Source organism: Chamaea fasciata, unplaced genomic scaffold, assembly GCF_029207755.1.
Source record: "Chamaea fasciata isolate MVZ Bird 193981 ecotype frontalis unplaced genomic scaffold, bChaFas1.0.hap1 SCAF_5, whole genome shotgun sequence".
NCBI classification, from domain to species: Eukaryota; Metazoa; Chordata; class Aves; order Passeriformes; family Sylviidae; genus Chamaea; species Chamaea fasciata.
In genome coordinates this window covers 48,455,944-48,473,612 of record NW_027094090.1, presented here as the reverse complement: position 1 = coordinate 48,473,612, position 17,669 = coordinate 48,455,944, and the positions used below count along the sequence as shown (strand labels likewise).

Sequence of the window (17,669 nt, the reverse complement as noted above, 5' to 3'; positions counted from 1 at the left end):
AATCTGATTTCATCTGTTTCCATTAAACAAAACAAATCCATTGTGATGTTTAAAACATATTTTTCCCCACGTGGTCTTGCTTAATGGCCTAGTTTTAAAGGATTATATGCGATAATGTTCAGAAGCACAACGCAGCAAAAGAAGTCCTTATATCCTAAATGTAACTCAACAACTAAGATCCTGAATCAGCTGATGCTAACCAATTCAGGTCTACTGATGCTACAAACCACCATAAAGTTACTCCTATCAAGCATACAGCTTTATTAAGTTTCTCAAAAATATGCAGAAATTTTATTAACAGTAATTAAAAGAGGAAATAATCAGGCAGTTATCTCAATATGACATTTTCCCCCACAAGGACGAGATAGTCAAACGTTTATTACACTGACACAGCAGAATTATTAGATAAAGGATGCACTATAAATATTTAGTATAATTAATTTTGTGCCAGCCCCCAATTAATTTTCATTTACAGAGCTAAGAAATTCATGAATAAATTGCATTTTGTCTTTTCAAGTGGGATATAAATTATTTTAAAATTCTTTGGTAAAAGAAAGCAGGACTACTGCCAACACTCATATCATCAACCTCATATCAATGACAGTTTTGTGTAACCACAACTTCAAGAGCATTTGGACAACCCTCTCAGGCAAGTGGAATGATTCTTGGGATTGTCCTGTGCCACGCGAGGAGTTGGACTCAACCCCTATAGGTCACTTACAACTCAGGATATTTGACAATTCTACAATTCTATGAACCAAGCTGCAAAATTCAGAACACAGATGCCACAGCCTCTAAATAACATTTTAGCTCCACTCCATTTTGTAGCCAACCTCATATACAAGTTTTATTTAGGCAATGCTAAGATTGCCCTTTAGCCTTCTCTTCAGTAGACTGAAGCTGTCAAGCTCCCTCAGCATCTCATCACAGGTCACATGCTTTAGTTCCTATCATTTTGGTCTGCTGGATCTTTTCTCGTTTATTCGGAACAACTTTTTGCAAAAGAAATAATTTAACATTTATGCCTTACTACAATAGTCTACATTGTAAGATAAGAATATATATTCTGAAGTACAATATGAATTCTACTGTAAACCCCACAATCTGGTGTAAGTTACATTACAATTCTACGGCTTATTCTATACTTAGTTAACATGACCTGACAAAAATGGGGAGAAAGCACAAAGCAATTATTTATATTTCCTTTTAACTTAACACTGAGCTTCCCTTATAATTTTTTTCAGTTCTTTTCTGCAAAACAATCTAGAATCCCCCGATTTGAGTTACTAATAGTACTTAACACTTTGACTCACACCTCAGGAACAGATGAACAAATTTTGACCAGAAGCTGTATCAAGTCTGACTCTCAATAATACCATTATTACAATTTTTTTGCCATTCTGACGTAGATTTTCTGAACTGGATTGTCTGCTACTGCACTGGCACTAGTGGGAGCAGAATGTAACACCTACAGAAACACTGATCTGAAACACCATTTTACTTGAGTTGAAAAAAGGTTCTCAACACACAACCATTTTCAGTCAGATGACTTATGAACTCCAAGTGAGCTGTTAATGCCTTTCCAGAGCTGTCTACCTGCTAAATACAATTTCTTATATTCCTTCAGAAAAGAATATATTTAATGCAAGAATTAGACCTGAGGGTACAAGAATCATGTATAAATCTCTGGTATTCTGGAAGTGCCAAGTGTAGTTTTTGGAAGCACATCCCTTCCATCTTTCCAAGAACTTAGAATGGAAGCCAGATATTTTCACAGAATTATAAAAGCATGTATCAGACTGTTGTGTAATAGAATACTGACCATCATATTCATGTTCCATACATATAAACCTCTATAACCAACACACATGCTGTTACAGATTTTCATCTTGTAGAGGCAATTTGGAAAAAAAAAAAAAAATCAAGCTTGGAACAAGTCCAAGAACTCGTAATAGGTGACCAACTAGTGAGAATCCTCTGGCAGCACAGTGTAAGAACAGGGCCTCTGCATCAAAATTACAGTAGGATAGTTCTATCTCCGAGACTACAGTGTTTTTGCTTATAGGCATTACCCAGAATTTACAAAATATATTACAAAATTCACAGTCTTACTTTTCCTATGACCAGAAAACACTCTAACAGATTAATGTTACATTTACAGATGTCTTAAAATCAAATTTGTAAGTGCATCACTTGAATAACCATATAACTTAAAATAAATTAATATTTGCTGCTCTAATTTCCTTAGGTCAACTAAGCAACTTTTCATTAATATTTTTAAAATACAGTAAATACAAAGAAAATAAAGGACACGTCTTTTTACATTTGCCAAGAAGAGCAGTCTTAAAAAATTCAAACATCAGAATCCCTTTATATTGATGCATCCTTACTTTTTTATTGAAAAAAAAAAAATTGGATGAACAAGCTTGAATTGCTAATATATTTTAAAATTATGTTCACTTTTTATCTTAGGATGTTATCCAAAATCTACTTAAAAACAAAGCACTAACAGTTCTAGAGAGAACTGGTAGGAAATACAGGCTTCTTAAAATTCCATTGCTAAATGATTATGGGAGTAACTCAATCCCACAATCTTTTGCAACCAAAGAGTATTTGAGTAAAGCTACCAAAAAATATTCCATAAAAACTACTGTGACAAAATTACAAGCACAGATGACATGAACCAGTGTTTTGGGTTCATCTTTTAACAGCGAAATATCTTTGTACCAAGGCAAACCAGTCCTTAAGCATTTCCAGCCATACCCGCAAGGGAGCACAGTGAAGCCAAAGGACACATCTCATGTAAGAGCTGAGTGAAAGAGAAACAAATCAACTGGCAGCCTGTCCAGAAATGCTTGGTCACACCAGTGTAAACCAGTCAGCCACCATCTGATAAATACTGGTTTCCAGTCTTTCAAAGGGGCAAGGTGCACCCCTTTAGAGAGCAACAGAGCAAATTACATTAATTCAGTCTTGCACAAATAAAACTTATCAAGCTACTAGTATTCTAAATGAACATAATTTGGTAGTCTCCCTTTATAGTTAACTACATAAATTTTAGCTATGTTTGTTAAACACCTCCCTTATCTGATGCTTGAGTGTTTTCTTTTTCACTCATCGTGTGACCAAGTTACAAGGAGGAAACCAGTGACCCAGGCACCAAGCCAACAGAGGAGCACCTTTTATTTCAAAGAACGGCTTTTGTATGCATCAGCACAAAATGACTATGGCATGTACAGCTACCTGTGTAAGCTGTAGGCTGTTAAATGCTGTAAATAAGGATATAGGCTTTGGGCTCATTTTTTTTGTTTTGTTTTGATTTTATTATAGTCAACAATTCTGACAGACCAACATACACATTGAGTTCATTTGTTTGGATACAAAAATTCCCTTTATCATTTTAAGCTTTAAAATCATAATAATTAGTCATGTGAGACATGAACACATCTTTAAGCAACTCCCTCCAAAATTCAGAAATTCTTCTCATGATAAAACATGTGCTTAATGGCACAAAATGTGCCAATGCAGCTAGAAATATGGGACAGTCTCTTTTCTGAGCCAAAAAAAAAAAGTTTACCCTCCACTTTCTTATTTTTTATTATTCTTACCCTGTAAAGAGACCACTGCTCTAATGCAAGAAGAGATTGCATTAGCTGGTATAGATCAGCCTATGATCATGTGCTCAGGTAAGCAGCCCATGAGCTGCTCAAAACGATAAGCCAATCAGCAAGGAGCTGCCTGAATCCTGCCTAGTGACAGGCAGCAGACAAAGGGAAGGGCATGAGGGAAAATGGGGGGGGGGGGGGGGGGACCGCGGGGCGGGGAAAGGGAGAAGCTGCAATTTAAACAATCGTGCGTAATGGGGTTTGCATAACATCATAGGTCTAGAACAGCACCAGCAAAGGGCTCCTGGATGGCATGCAGCAGTAGCCAAATACATCACAACCATAAAAGGCTTGCCAAAGCACAAGAACTACATGGAGGAAGTTCACTGATAATGAATATCAGTGCTCAAATGTGCAAGCCTACTTAAAATGTAGGATAGCCAAATCAAAGAAAGTGAAGCAGCAAATGGTCATAAGTACTGTGTTCTAGATGGAGAGTTCCAGAGAATGAAAGTAGTGAATAAAACCTACCTTTTAAATAGTGGTTCATAAAAAGCAGCTTTCAGTTTAAATTCTCCATAGCAATTTTGATGTAAGTGTTCAGAAATTTAAAAACTATTTTCAGGGAAGAAAAAAAATACTCTTTAAGACCTCTTCTTAATTAAATAATGTGCCAACAATTTGGTTTTCTACCATTAATACAAGTCTACTGATCTGGCTGAATGGAATACATACCACTAGCCTAGTGAGCTCCACATACAGCTGTGCCTTTGTTTATAAATGTAATCAACAAAATAGAAATCACACGATTATTGTATGTGCAATTAACAGCTCTTCAAGCATACCACAGACAATTTGAGGTTTTGTTCCTTTTAGGCTAAAGTTATGTTAGTGTTAGCTGAGAGTAGGGAGAAAAATATATCATTTTTAAAGAAAAAAATTACGTCGCCATCCTGCCCTATTTCACCTACTGCACACATAGCGGAACAAAGTGAAATGTAAATAAAAACCCCTTTAGCTCATTTGTCCCCGCCACATCCCGAACTGCGGTTCGCAGTGTGGGGAGCGAGAGGCACGTTCCCCTGCGACAAAGCCCTGCAGTGTCACGGACAGTCCCCAGGGGGCGCCCGCGGGGCACAGCCGGCCGCAGAGCGCGCCGCGGCAGGGCGGACTCGCAGGCCCACCTCCCATTGGCTGAACGAAGCTGCCGCACGGCAGCCAATCAGACGGGAGCGCCTTAAATTCCACCCAGCAACAAGCCCCACACAGATGTCGGGCGCCGACACGAGCGCGGGGGCGCGCGTTGAACGAACAGCATTTTCCAAAAGGCGCAATAGAAACCCAAGGGCTTTCCTCCTGAGGCCTGGAATTGCACAACACCTCTGACCCACGAGTGCGGGTGCCCAGCTGCGATAAGGAATAGGTGCTTATTGCGCGAGAGCATTTTTAGGCGATCACTGAATTCCTGCGATGTTGAATGACGAACCAGAAAAAGCGCTGAGATCCAACCTGGGTTCAAGTATGGCAGCTGCAAAACCCTTCCTTTCTTCAGAGCCTATGCAGTGCCACTGTGTTTATAGTCCAAGAGAAAACTGGTGTTTTGTCATGACTGCAGTATGACTTCTGCCTTGAAAGCAGAGGCCAATCTCCCCGACGTCTGCAAACTAAGCAAAACATTAAGCCCACATATGTATCTATGCCTAAGAAAAATGCCCACCTATATGGTTAAAGCCTTCTTAAACCAGAGTAAACTCACACTACAGTTTCAAAGAGGTTAGTCGTGTTTATTGCATACATGATGACATCATGCATCATGTACTAACTTGAACTATGTGTTGGTGTTGGTGTCACAGCCAGTGAAGCACTCCTCCATCTCAAAAGGATAATACCTCTGACATTGGCTGATGAGCCTGTTTTTCATAACCATATTTTCGAGTTTTTTTCGCCATGAGGCTTTGATGCCTTGTGGAAAAAATGAATTCCTCATGGGACAAAAAATAACTGACAAGTCTGTTTACATGGCTATGATATTTCATCTGCTGGTGGCTTTGCAGAGCTGTTCTTACATGGTCATCACTTTATGCCTAGATAACTGCATTCTTTGGAACATGAAAGAATGGAAAACACGACAAGAGTCTAGAAAAGACTCAAGCAACTCAAGTCCCTTAGAAACACCCACTATTTAGCACATGGAGCTTAAGCTGATTCTCCAATAAGAGTTTTATTTTTTTCTGTATACTGCATTTTAACAGCTACTTAGATTGTTAAACTAGTAAAACTGCATGACTGGCACTCAGCCAGAACAACAAGGCTGTGATAATGTGTTTTCTTACTTCCCACAAGTGTTAAGAGATTTCAGCTTATTTCAACAACTCAAAACATCAGCTTTCAAATTCAGCTGTGACATCTGCAAACGCTAAACAAGTCCTGCTGTTTTAAACAGTGGTAACAGCAGAATTCAGCTTTCTTACAGAAAGATTTTTTTAGCACAAACTAAAACACTAAGGACTTTTTTTTTTTTTCACTGAAGAAAGAATTTACTATGAAGTTGAATTTGTGCATTTAAAGATACATTTGATGAATACAGTTCCATCTCTGGCATAGGATAAACAGCTTGAATTTCCTTACCATTATCCTTGAATATGAGGAGGACCTAATAATTACATAAATGTGATCACTAACTGCCAAAACACATTCACAACTAAAAACTTACCCAACTTCTGATATTCCAAACTTAAAATCTGAACAACCAGAATTAACTGTTCATGCACATGCAGATTAAAAAATACGAGACACTCTGTGGAAGAAAAAGCATCTTAGAAAAAAGGCAAGATGTTCTGATCGTGCTTAGGCTTTTCTAGGAATTATAAAATACAGTATTTTTTTCCTTTAATAAGAAAATTATTTATAAATTTTAAATGTATCATTTTAAGTAATTCAACAGGCTACAACTTTGACATGGCAACACTAACATATGCACATTTGCATCCCTTGTCTTCTGTTAGGATGAAATGCAGAATAACACTATGGTAAGGAAAAATACCAACGTTTTTACCCTTAACAGTCTATTGCCTAGACTAGTTTCCGTATCATATATGCAACTATCTGTAGTGATGTAACTTCAGCTTTCCAACCGGCAGCTCAGTGACATCAGAATTCAGAGGTGAGCTACCTGATGCTGACAGTGGTCCCAAGAGTCACTTCTCAAATGCCAGAAGCAGAAGTGAGAACTTGCAACAAAAGAGGTGATGCTGCACTGGAACGTTACTAAGTGTTTGCCACACATATAAGCACCTTTTATGAGTTTTTTTCGCAAAAATTGCGTTTTCTCAGTAACAAAAAAAGCAAGTTTAAAATGCAACTAAACCAGCAGTTGGTAAGTTGGGTGTTGGAAGGGTTATCAGTATTTCCCCCAGGGAAGACGCCATTTCTCGGCAGGGGCAGCACACCTGCTGCCTCGCCCGCACCAGACACAGGAGGGGCACGCACAGGAGCAGCACACAGGATGGAAAGGGCACGTCGCTGGCGCGCGAAGAAACCAGCTCTTCCATTAACTCATCCAGCTGAAGCCTGCCGGGGATTCTGAGATGTTCAGGGCGGGGAGGCTATTCCCCACACGAAAGGATGAGTTTTCTTTCAGTGAGTGTCTGAAGCAGGCCAAGGCAGCACCTCAGCAGCCATCTTGTCCTCTGGTCGGCTCCCTGCCCGATGGCGGGGACTGCCAGAGATTTGCATACCCGCTCAGGATTGGCTGCCGCAGAGCTGCCTTGCACAAACCAATCCGCCTGGCAACAGGCTAAAAATAGCCAGCGCTGCTGCTGTGCTGGGCGTGGCACCGCGGCGGGGCGGGAGCGCGGCTCGGCCAACGCGAGGGGCCAAGGCATGCGCAGCCATCCTAGTGTGATGTTACGTGCGGGCACGGCGCACGGAACTCCCTCAGGGTTTCGGTGGGGCTTTTTAAATGGCAAAGATAAATTCTGAAGTAATTCTCTTTTCAAATCAAAACAAACTACTATAATCTACACGCTATCTTCTTTCGCACTATTGTTTCTAAGCAAGCTGGAACAGAAACCATCTTTCCTACTGTAATAACCCATGTTGGTTTGGTGAGATGGCAGTGGAGTAATCCACAGCACCTGTAACAAAAGCCACCTAATCCTTTCTAGATGCGGACTCTTACACAAAATTCTTCCCTCCTGAGTTACCCCTTGTTAATCACACCACACCAGAAACACACCTGTACCATTCCTCCACTCGAAACTAAGGACTGTGTGGGATTTGGAAGGGCAAGCAGCATGAACTAAGAAAAGAAACCCTGTAAATAGAATAGGCGTCTTAAGACTAAAATTTAGATACAAAATGAAGTCAGTAAAGTGCAAAATCTTAAAGCTACTATGTACATACGTGTTCTATGATAGTAACTCCACCCGTAATCCAGATGTACATAACTTTATAACTTCAACCTACAAAACGAAGTTTCATTTTCAGCAGTATTGAACTGATAGCATAAACTCTTCTGACTGCAGCAGAAGCAAGTAAAGAGGTTTCCACACCTTTCACATCGACCCCCTAGGTTTCAGTTTCACGGTACTGGTTAAAGGCAGGTGAAAGCTAACATCGTAAGATGAAAGAAGCACCCAGTGCACGCAGAACAGGTACACTTGTCTAACCTAGCACTTTGGCAGCCTGAAATGCGCTTAAGTGTGAAACATGCATAAGGTACACATAAGCACTGCTAGAGTGAAAAAAAAGGTATTTTCTGTAAGACCGTCACAATAAAATAAGGACAGCAGGAAAAAATGTGGCCAAAGTGGGTGGTTGGTCATAGTGACCACTGAAGACAGTTATCTTCTGAATGACTCAACAAAACAGAATCACAAAAATTAAACAGAAATCTCAATAGGAAGTAAGTGAAGTAAAACAAAATAATTGTGCATAAAAGAGCTTCAAAATAAAATTAGGGAGAAAACCCCAGCATCACCACCACCAAACAAACCAAAACATTAAAATCTTCTCGTGAAAGCTACAGTTTACCCAAACTTTATTACCTGTACCTAGGACTGTTTGTCGCAAGCATTCTTTAAGGAAAGGTAGCTTACTGCATAGATGTTAATTATCTATTCCTAATGCATTTTCCTAGAAACTGTGTCTCCTACCGCACAAAGTTTTTTCATTTATCGAAGGTTAAATGTTTTCCAAAGGAAACTAATGTTGTGAAATGATGAGAACTAGAAAAGAAAATGCCAGCCTAATATTCTATTCATTAGTAGATGCAGAAGAAGAAAAAAGAAGGCACATTTTTAGTACTGGTAACATATTGTATTAATATGCTAAGGATCCTAGATAATGCAGGTAATTCATGTTTTTACAATGATAAACAGTCGTTTTCTAATAAACTTCAATGGCAATCAATTTTTTACTGTACAAGGCATGCAACTAGAGTAAGACTCTAGTAAAAGTCTATAATGGCAGATTAAATTCTCTTGGGTCAGTGGGTGGATGATTATTTTTCTGTATTTGCTCTTAGGCAAAGATTTGTCACATCTCACACTTGCAAAGACTTCTAACAAAATTACCCAATGCGTCCCCCAAATGGTCCTTTAAATGTTTCATAATCTAATACGTAAACAACCATTGCATGGATGATTCCTTAACTTTAGTATGTCTACAACAAGCTCTAGAGACACAGATTGCCAGATTTAATTCTTTGCTAAGCTGCCCAAGGAACAGGAAGCAGGAAGTAAACAAACTTACAATTTCTTTATGCAGTTCCAATCATAGAAATAAATGGTAAGAAAAATAGAACTAGCTTTGAGAGGGGCTTTAATGACAAGTACCCTGAAAGGGTACCAATTCTTACTGTACTCTTCGTTTCTAGAACTTTTGACACACCCACCCACTCACCATACTTGCTGCATAAACAGCAGACGTACGATCTCATTGTATGCCATTTACCTGACTTGTTATGAGACCAAATGCAGTATCCTAGATTTAATTGTTACCATGTAAGAAACACTCTTTTCTCATTACTATCTTGTTACCACACTTCTAAATTCAATACCAGTAGGAATAAATTCTGAAATAATGCCACACTAGTTTTAAGTGGCACAGTTATATTGATCTATATCAGCAGCACCTTAAGCAACAAAGCACAGTATGTTCATTTCTCAGGTGGTTACACCTAATGCTAATAATTCTTGTCAACTCACCTACTCTGAAAAACAAAGACATTTAAACAAAAACAAAGGAAGATGAGAGTAATGTCCTGAAAGTAATTACACAGTTGATGGGAAATTCCTTTTTTTTTTACCAGGGTGGGGCTAAAGTTTGGCTGAAATCAGTTGGTAGGTAAAGAATCAAGAAAACAGGACTTGTGTCAAGACAGATGCTTTTTTCTTTTAACAGGGCGAACAAGATTCCCTGAAACAGCCTCTCCAAGGATATAGCAAAATCCCCATCACTAGAGGTTTTCAAGATGCAATTGGACAGGATGCCAGATAATCTCATCTAGGCTCTCTTTCCCAAGAAAGACCAGACCACACGATCTTTTAAGGTCATTTCCAATCTAAGATATTCTATGAACTAAGCTGTACAACGGATTTAATTACCAGAAGATCAGTATTAGTTGTCAAATATTAAAACCCCTCTAAAATAGGACTTTTAAAGGTGGTCAGATGACTACTCCACCAGTCTTCTGAAGGACTGTTACATCTTCAGCATAAAGCAGTAATTGCACAGTTGAGAAGGCACCTTTCAAGATAAGTAGTCTTCTACTAATAAGCTAAGTCACTGAAAAACAACAAAAAAACCCCTTCCCTTTTGAATATATAAGATACATAGACACATTTTTTATACTCCATGCATTTTGTATTTATATAGATACATATGATTGAGGAAAACATGATCAGATGGCTTACAGTAAGAGAAGTCTAAAATAGTAATTAGGTTGTGAACTTGAGGATCTAGTTTTATTTGCATAGGGTTTTAAATGTAATTGTTGTATATTGAAGCTAAACAATATATGAAAACAGTATATCATCAGGCTGAAATAAGCGTAAGTGAACTTATCCTTAAGGCAATTTTCTCCCAGAAAAACAAATTCAACTTGCTTGCTCTCTCTGGTCAGAGATGCAAAAAGATTGGTACACCTAAAGTAAGACTGTTTCTGAAATTTAATTTCTAATTCATACAAGACGCAGACTTCTATCATGTCTGAGATATGAATTCCAAGCACCTCACTTCCCCTTCTTTGGTCAACCAATAGAATTATTGGTTCATTTTGCATATTTTTGTTTATTTCATTTTTTTTGTTTGGTTAGTCTTCTGACATGGCAATATAAACTATTCTTTGAGTAAATATTGCTGCTAATAATATAGAAAAATATATTTAAAGACACTGCAAAGAGTATCAGGTTTGACAGGCTCATACAAAGTTGTTTTCAATTTCTATTTATGAATATCCATAACAAGGTAGACAAATAGGATGTCAAATAAAATCTGCTATGAATGTCTCTGTCTTTTAGGGCAACGTACGCTGCAAGGCCCAAGAATCCCAGTCTAGAAGAGAAAGGTTATTTTCGAAAGTCCAGTCTAGGGGACACCAAGCAATGGACAGAGTCTTTAAGTGCCTGTCAAAAATATAATACTTTTTGGGTGGTTTTTTTAATTCTAAAAATTCATGTGAAAAAACCAGGATAAATATGAAGTGCAATGCAATACAACATATTTTTTGTATAAGCTCCTCAGACCTAAAACCTTGATTAAAATGAGCACTCTTAAAATTCCCACAAATTTAAACTATTTTCGTACATGGTCTTCAACCATCACAACCCATCTTCCACCTGCAAAATTTCATTTCAGAAGAATGTTCAAAACAACTCACAACAACTAAGAAGCTAGATTTCAAAACATGGTGCAATGAGGAAAAATACTGAAAGGCATTTATATTATTCAGATATAATGAAATACTTTTTTCTCCCCATTCTGCAACTGCAGCCCATGCATGACTAATCCAGTATAATCCCCCATCAATTGTGATGACAAGTCAAGGAACAGGAAAACTGGATTTTATTGCTACTATAATATAAAATGCAAGACCAAAATATTTGGTAGAAAGTCTTGTTTATCACTAGAAAAATATCAATTTGAAAAATAAGTTTTACTGTCAGGTTTTTGTTTCCCATCCCTGACAAAGTCAATTTAAAGGTTCACCAAAAAAAAGGGGGAATAAATTGGTATAAAATTTCACAAAGATAAGTATTTTCTTTTGCAATCCTGCTTCACACAGACCCACTTTACAGCAGCAGTGCTGCTGTAAACATTCACTGTATTCATCTGTGGCTACCGGAGGCTACCACAGTTGCTAAGCAACATCTGAGTTTCATCTCAATTTTGGTATATGCCATTTTGGGATATACACTGGAACCTTACATATTCTTTAAATACCTCATCTCATTCCACTCCTTTCACAACTGTTTTATGACATGCAATCAAATAGATTTTTCAGAGGGGAAAAGGGGGGAGCTTCCTTTTTCCTATGCTTTTCTACGTATCTATGTGTAGATAAAATATCTTAGAATATTTGCATGTGACAAGAAACAGTCACCATAGTGCTACAGAAACCCCCCAGACATTGAGCAAACATCTTGCCTCTTCAGATTTCTGGTTTCTCCACCTAAGTCAAGCAAGGACAAAAGTAGAGAATTTCATACTAACAGGAATATCAAAAAAATCATACCACAGAGCAATTAGCTTATTATATACATTTATTCTACAATGCAGTAAAATACTACTCTGATACAGGAGATTGAACCCCCTCCGTTAAAGAATGTGACACATGAGCCCATATATGTTCTCCTTTTCTTTTACAAAAAAAGGACCAATATAAATGACCTTCAGTGACTCTACCAATACACAGACATCAAACAGCAGATTTCACATTGGCAGGAAAAGAAAAAAAAATTGCAAAAGTCCACGCAGTCAACATATTTCTGTGGATGATATTGCTATGAGGTTACTGTTCCTTGAGAGACTGCCCACATTCACTGTCATCTAATCCAGAAGGGTTTCCTATGTAACAAGACAGCATCCTATGCCCTGGACAGCTACTCTGCACACTTTGCATACAGTAATAATATTCATAAGAGGCAACAAGCTTTTCAGAACTCTAGCAGAATAAGCACCACCACTGCTGTGCAGTACCATCTTAAATAGTTTAGTCAATATCCACACACAGAGTTCCAGTCTCTCCTGTCCTTATTAAGCAGCACTTAAGCATTAAAAAGTACTCTTCAATGTCTTCTTAAAAGCGTTCTGTTACATTAACGAAATAACTGTGACATCTCCCTTTTCATTAAAGTAAGGATTGAGGCAGAAAGAGGAGAGGACGAAATGCTAATAATTAGATGTAGACTCTTGTCATGAGAACTGTAAATAGCTATGTTTTTATGAAATACTAAATAATTGAAATCATGCATTCACTTCAGGCAACAGTTCTTCAAATCATTACCTTAAAATCATCAGGCAAAAAAGCAAGTGCTTAAGGACCTATTTGAAATAGGAGATGACAAACTTAATGTTACACAGACGTCTCAAAGATGTAGAGTAAAAATCAATTAACTAAAAGCAATCCAGCTATTGCCCTTTCTCATCTTGCAATATGAATCTTAATAAAAGGGAGTCAATTAGCAAGTGCTGTATCACTTTAGCTGCCAAGTAATATTTATTTTTTGTGTTGTGGGATGACCAAATGTCAACAGCTACACGTGTAACAAAATCCTAGTACAAGGAATGTAAAGTGTTTTCTGTGAATTATGGCTTGTTATTAATATTGCAAAGGAATATGGACTTCTAAACATAACAAACTGAAATTAAAATCTGTAGTCTGAAGGCATTTCTTTTCCATAATGATGGAAGAATCCATCTTTGTGTTTCCTCTGTTTCTTAGTCTAAGGTCCTTGAAGAAGAAAGCAGGAAAAAGATACACAAAGTGTTCTCTTGACCACAGCAGACAGCAAGTTCTCATGCGAAGTTTCTTAGAAGATACAAAAGCAAAATAAAAAGGAAGATTGAAGAGATGTTCCATGTAGTCAGTAAAGACCTTTGCATTTTAGATTAAGTAGCTACAGGCCTCAAATGAGATCAACTTACATGTCCCAAAGTATTTCTTACGTCTGTTTACTAATGACCCCCAATGGGGCTTGCCATTATGCAGGATGCACAAGTAATTCTGGAAGGCTTTCCTGCCTTTTAACTTCACATCTAGGATGACAGGTTTTAATTTTTTTTTCCTGATGAATTCTTTTCAAAGCTACCATAAGCCCCACTTTTCAGTTACTCAACACCATCACCCCTGCATGGTTGATGGCAGCGAATGTGGTGACAGAAGTCAGCCAGCAACGTTTTGTTCATGCTGACTAGTGACATCATACAAACTAGCTTAGTGAACTAATGAAATGGACCTAGATATATGATCTGTTGAGGACACCAGAAAAATCAGGTCTAGAGCCACTTCCAACACCGTTGTTGCATTCCTGGGTGGAAGTGAACAAAAACAGAAGACATTTCTTACAGTAATGAGGTCATTGTTTTGCTTGCTAATGCAAATTTTCAAAAGTAAAGAAAACAATATTACAAATTCATGGAGCATTGATAGTCTGAACAGAACACCAAACTAGCATTCACAGTACTGTATAACACCAAAAAAAAAAGGACCTGCAAGTTCACCTCTTCTGATACATTATTTGGCAATGATTTTTCCAAACAGTGCGTAAAAGTTTTGAGCCTGGTCCCAAAAAACCGTGGCCGGGCTGTAGTGATACTGGCCAATGCATTCATGAGTTGGTAGTACTGGGTGTGCAAAAGACTTCTTCAGTGAAGAGCTCAAAGCACTTCTACAAAAAACATCCTTTATTTTACGGTTTTGTGAGGGGGAAAAGCAGCTGATGAAGCAACAATTCAGTAATGCCATTTCAGAAACATAGAAGTAAATGAAGAATTTATACATCTATTTTAGACTGCTTGCCTTCCCAAATTCCATAAAAAAACTTATGGAAAAAAAAAATGCATCTGCACAGTCACTCAGGGCAACCATTTACAAGAAACTTCATTTTTCTTGCCTAGAAGTTTCCCAAATGTGACCCAGAGTTAGATGCCAGAAGGAGACAGTAAGAATTATTCTTAAAAATGCCTCCATTGATAAAACGTATAAAAGCCACAAAGGAAAGCATCTTTAATTTTGATCATTTAAGGTTTGCTGTAAGTCAGCCTCCAGAAAGGTTCTGCCCAGAAACCTTTAACATCAAAAGGAACACTTGTCCACAGTCTATATCCTGCCTGGTGAGCTGGCAAGCCAAAATGCTTGCTTGCTTCCTGGAAAGGACAGGCTGCAGTTTCACCTCATCCAAAAAACCAAAGGCTAGATTTCTCTTTGAATGAGTGAAGAACCATTATAAATTCTTTCTTCATGTGCTGGCACATAGCACAGCTGAAGTGTTTTCTGGTATTTTTCAGACTAACTACAGATTCTCCTGATGAATTTGTATGTGTGACCACCTCTCCCAAGTTTGTCAGGTTTGGGTTATTTGTAAGCATAAAAATATTTTATTTACATACCCTCAAGGTGAATGTGACCAGGTCATCATCATTCTTGTGCCTTTTGCCAGGACCCCTCCTAATTTTTCAAAACTGTAAAAAACCAATACAGACAACAGAACTGCAACCTGTATTGATGCACAATTCACATCATCAGCATTTAGTACCATCCAGGAACATAACTCTTTATTACAAAGAATATGACTTCCTTACTCTTTCTCTATATGCTACAGAATTTCAGCCCCTCCACATTACCTGTCTGTTTTGGGCTTTAGCTATCTATTTTGTCTGTGAGATCCCCACTTAACTTCCAGGACAGTGTCCTGTCAAACAAATATGTTTTATGCTGGATGGTCTATAGATGCATAAATCTGATTTTGGTGTGCAAGGGTAACACATCTATTTTAATAAATCTAATAAATGGTGTTTGGGTCTCACTAAGCAAATGATCCTGATGACTCTGTAAGAGTCAATCCTTCCATCCTCTGTAAATTAACAAAAAGTAACTATTTTACAATGCCAATCATAAACTTTACTTGGAGCATGATTGCTAGCCTCTCCCTTTCAAAAACTTTAAAACTCAATTTAATGTTTTATTGATACAGGGTTTGGGGAGGGGAAGTTGTTATTTAAGGAGTATCAAGGAATAACTGCATTGCAGCTGAGCATTTACACCAAGAAACTTCGTTCTAAAACTGTATTAGGATTTCCATTTTATAACAGCATTTCAGCAGTTAAATCACCTTTGTGTTAAATGAAATAATATTTTTTCGCGTTTACTGACATATTGTTAAGCCTCCACTGTTTTTCTCCAGACCTTTTTAAAAAGTCTTCAGGGTCTTCCACAATTCCAATTTTATACTGAGTTAGTGTGAGGGACATTTCAGAAAAGTATTCTCAGCTAATTCTTTTAAAACTCCTGGATGCAGATTACAAAGACCTCCTCATAACCTTCACTAAGAAACATCTGTAATGGAATATTTAGTACCTTCTTTGTAACTTCAAGGCTTCAAAAACTTGAGTTACCTACATGACTTTATAACATAATCTCACTTTTATCTAAAATAGCCCCAAAATATTTACTCTGATGTACCTTTTTTCTTTCGTTATGATTCTGTTATCATTATCACCTACATTACTGTTAGAATTCTCAATTCTTAACAAATCTCACATTTGTTGTCATTTGCTTTACCAGTCAAGGTTTTCCTCTCAGGAACATTTTATTTTAATCAGTTTTCTACATTTTTCATGCATCACTCAATGCCATTTTTCCTCTACCATCTTCACACACTTCACAGAAAGGAGGGAGGGGCCCTAAACTGCTCCTTCACATAGCAATGAATGCAAGACTGGTTCTAACGGAATTTGACATTTATGGAAAACTTTATAGTTGTTAAAGGTGATTTCTAGTGTCATTTATTTGGGGAAATCTACCATACCCCTATGTTTGTACCCTCTCACACACATGCCCATCTTTTTACTTTTTGTAGTCTGGACATGCATATAAGCAGACTTCTAAATGACAAGCAAAATTCTGTCCATATCAAATCTTAAGTTAGCACTAAAAAGTTACTGAAGGTTTCAAAGTGTATGAGCTAACTACAAACGCAACTCATTTGGCCCATGTTGTGAGCATGCAGCATTTCTCTCTTCCATATGAATGCAGAAGTTTACGTTTCTCTATTACAGTTGAATTCCCCCTTCTGCAGTATCAACCAGTTATGGTTCTCCTTCCTAGCATATTTACTCTACAGGACTTAATTCCCAGGCCATTTCAGAATGCTTCCAATACTTGCAATGTCTATCACTGCCATTTTAAGCTGTAATAGTTCATTTGCTTACTTTTTCCTTCTACCTCTTTAGTTTCATTCTCTTCAATTATTCTTATTTTTCCTTCAACCAAAACAGGCCTGTCTACTTCCAGTTCCACATCCCTATCTTGAGCTGATGTCAGCCTTTAAGTGGCCGTGTTTTGTTGGCTTGTTCATGCATCTCCAGTTATCTCTTTTCTCTAGGTCAATGACTATCCTTTCAAATAATTTTCTTCTACCATCTCTTCTTTCCAGTCTTCCATGCTGTCACTACTTCGACTTGTAAAATAGAAACAATACAAATGTATTTGTGCAGAACTAGCACATTTGCCCCATGTAGCCATTTCATGCACGACATGCATAATAGAGCATATTACATAATTAGCAATATTTAAATTCTGTTAAAATCTCCTACTCTAAAGCAAGGTTATTATCTTCTGGGGGAGAGGGGGAGATCATAAAAACACCCTATTCTGATGTACTTCCCTTCTTACAAAACCAGCTTTTTAAAATGTACATGTAAGCATTTAAGAAATATATACTGAAAGATACATGGACAACAGTTCACTATCTAATTGCTTTAACAGCTTTGTAATCTGAACAAGAAAATTCAAACTACAACCAGGATAACGAAGATCCTCCATAACACCATGAAACCAAA

General features: G+C 37.7%; 1 protein-coding gene across 3 annotated transcripts in view; it reads right to left on the bottom strand.

The window, feature by feature from the left end:
- Nucleotides 1–17,669, bottom strand: part of ATF7IP (activating transcription factor 7 interacting protein) — an 81,035-nt gene that overhangs the window by 47,689 nt on the left and 15,677 nt on the right. The gene's annotated exons all lie outside the window — the stretch shown is intronic.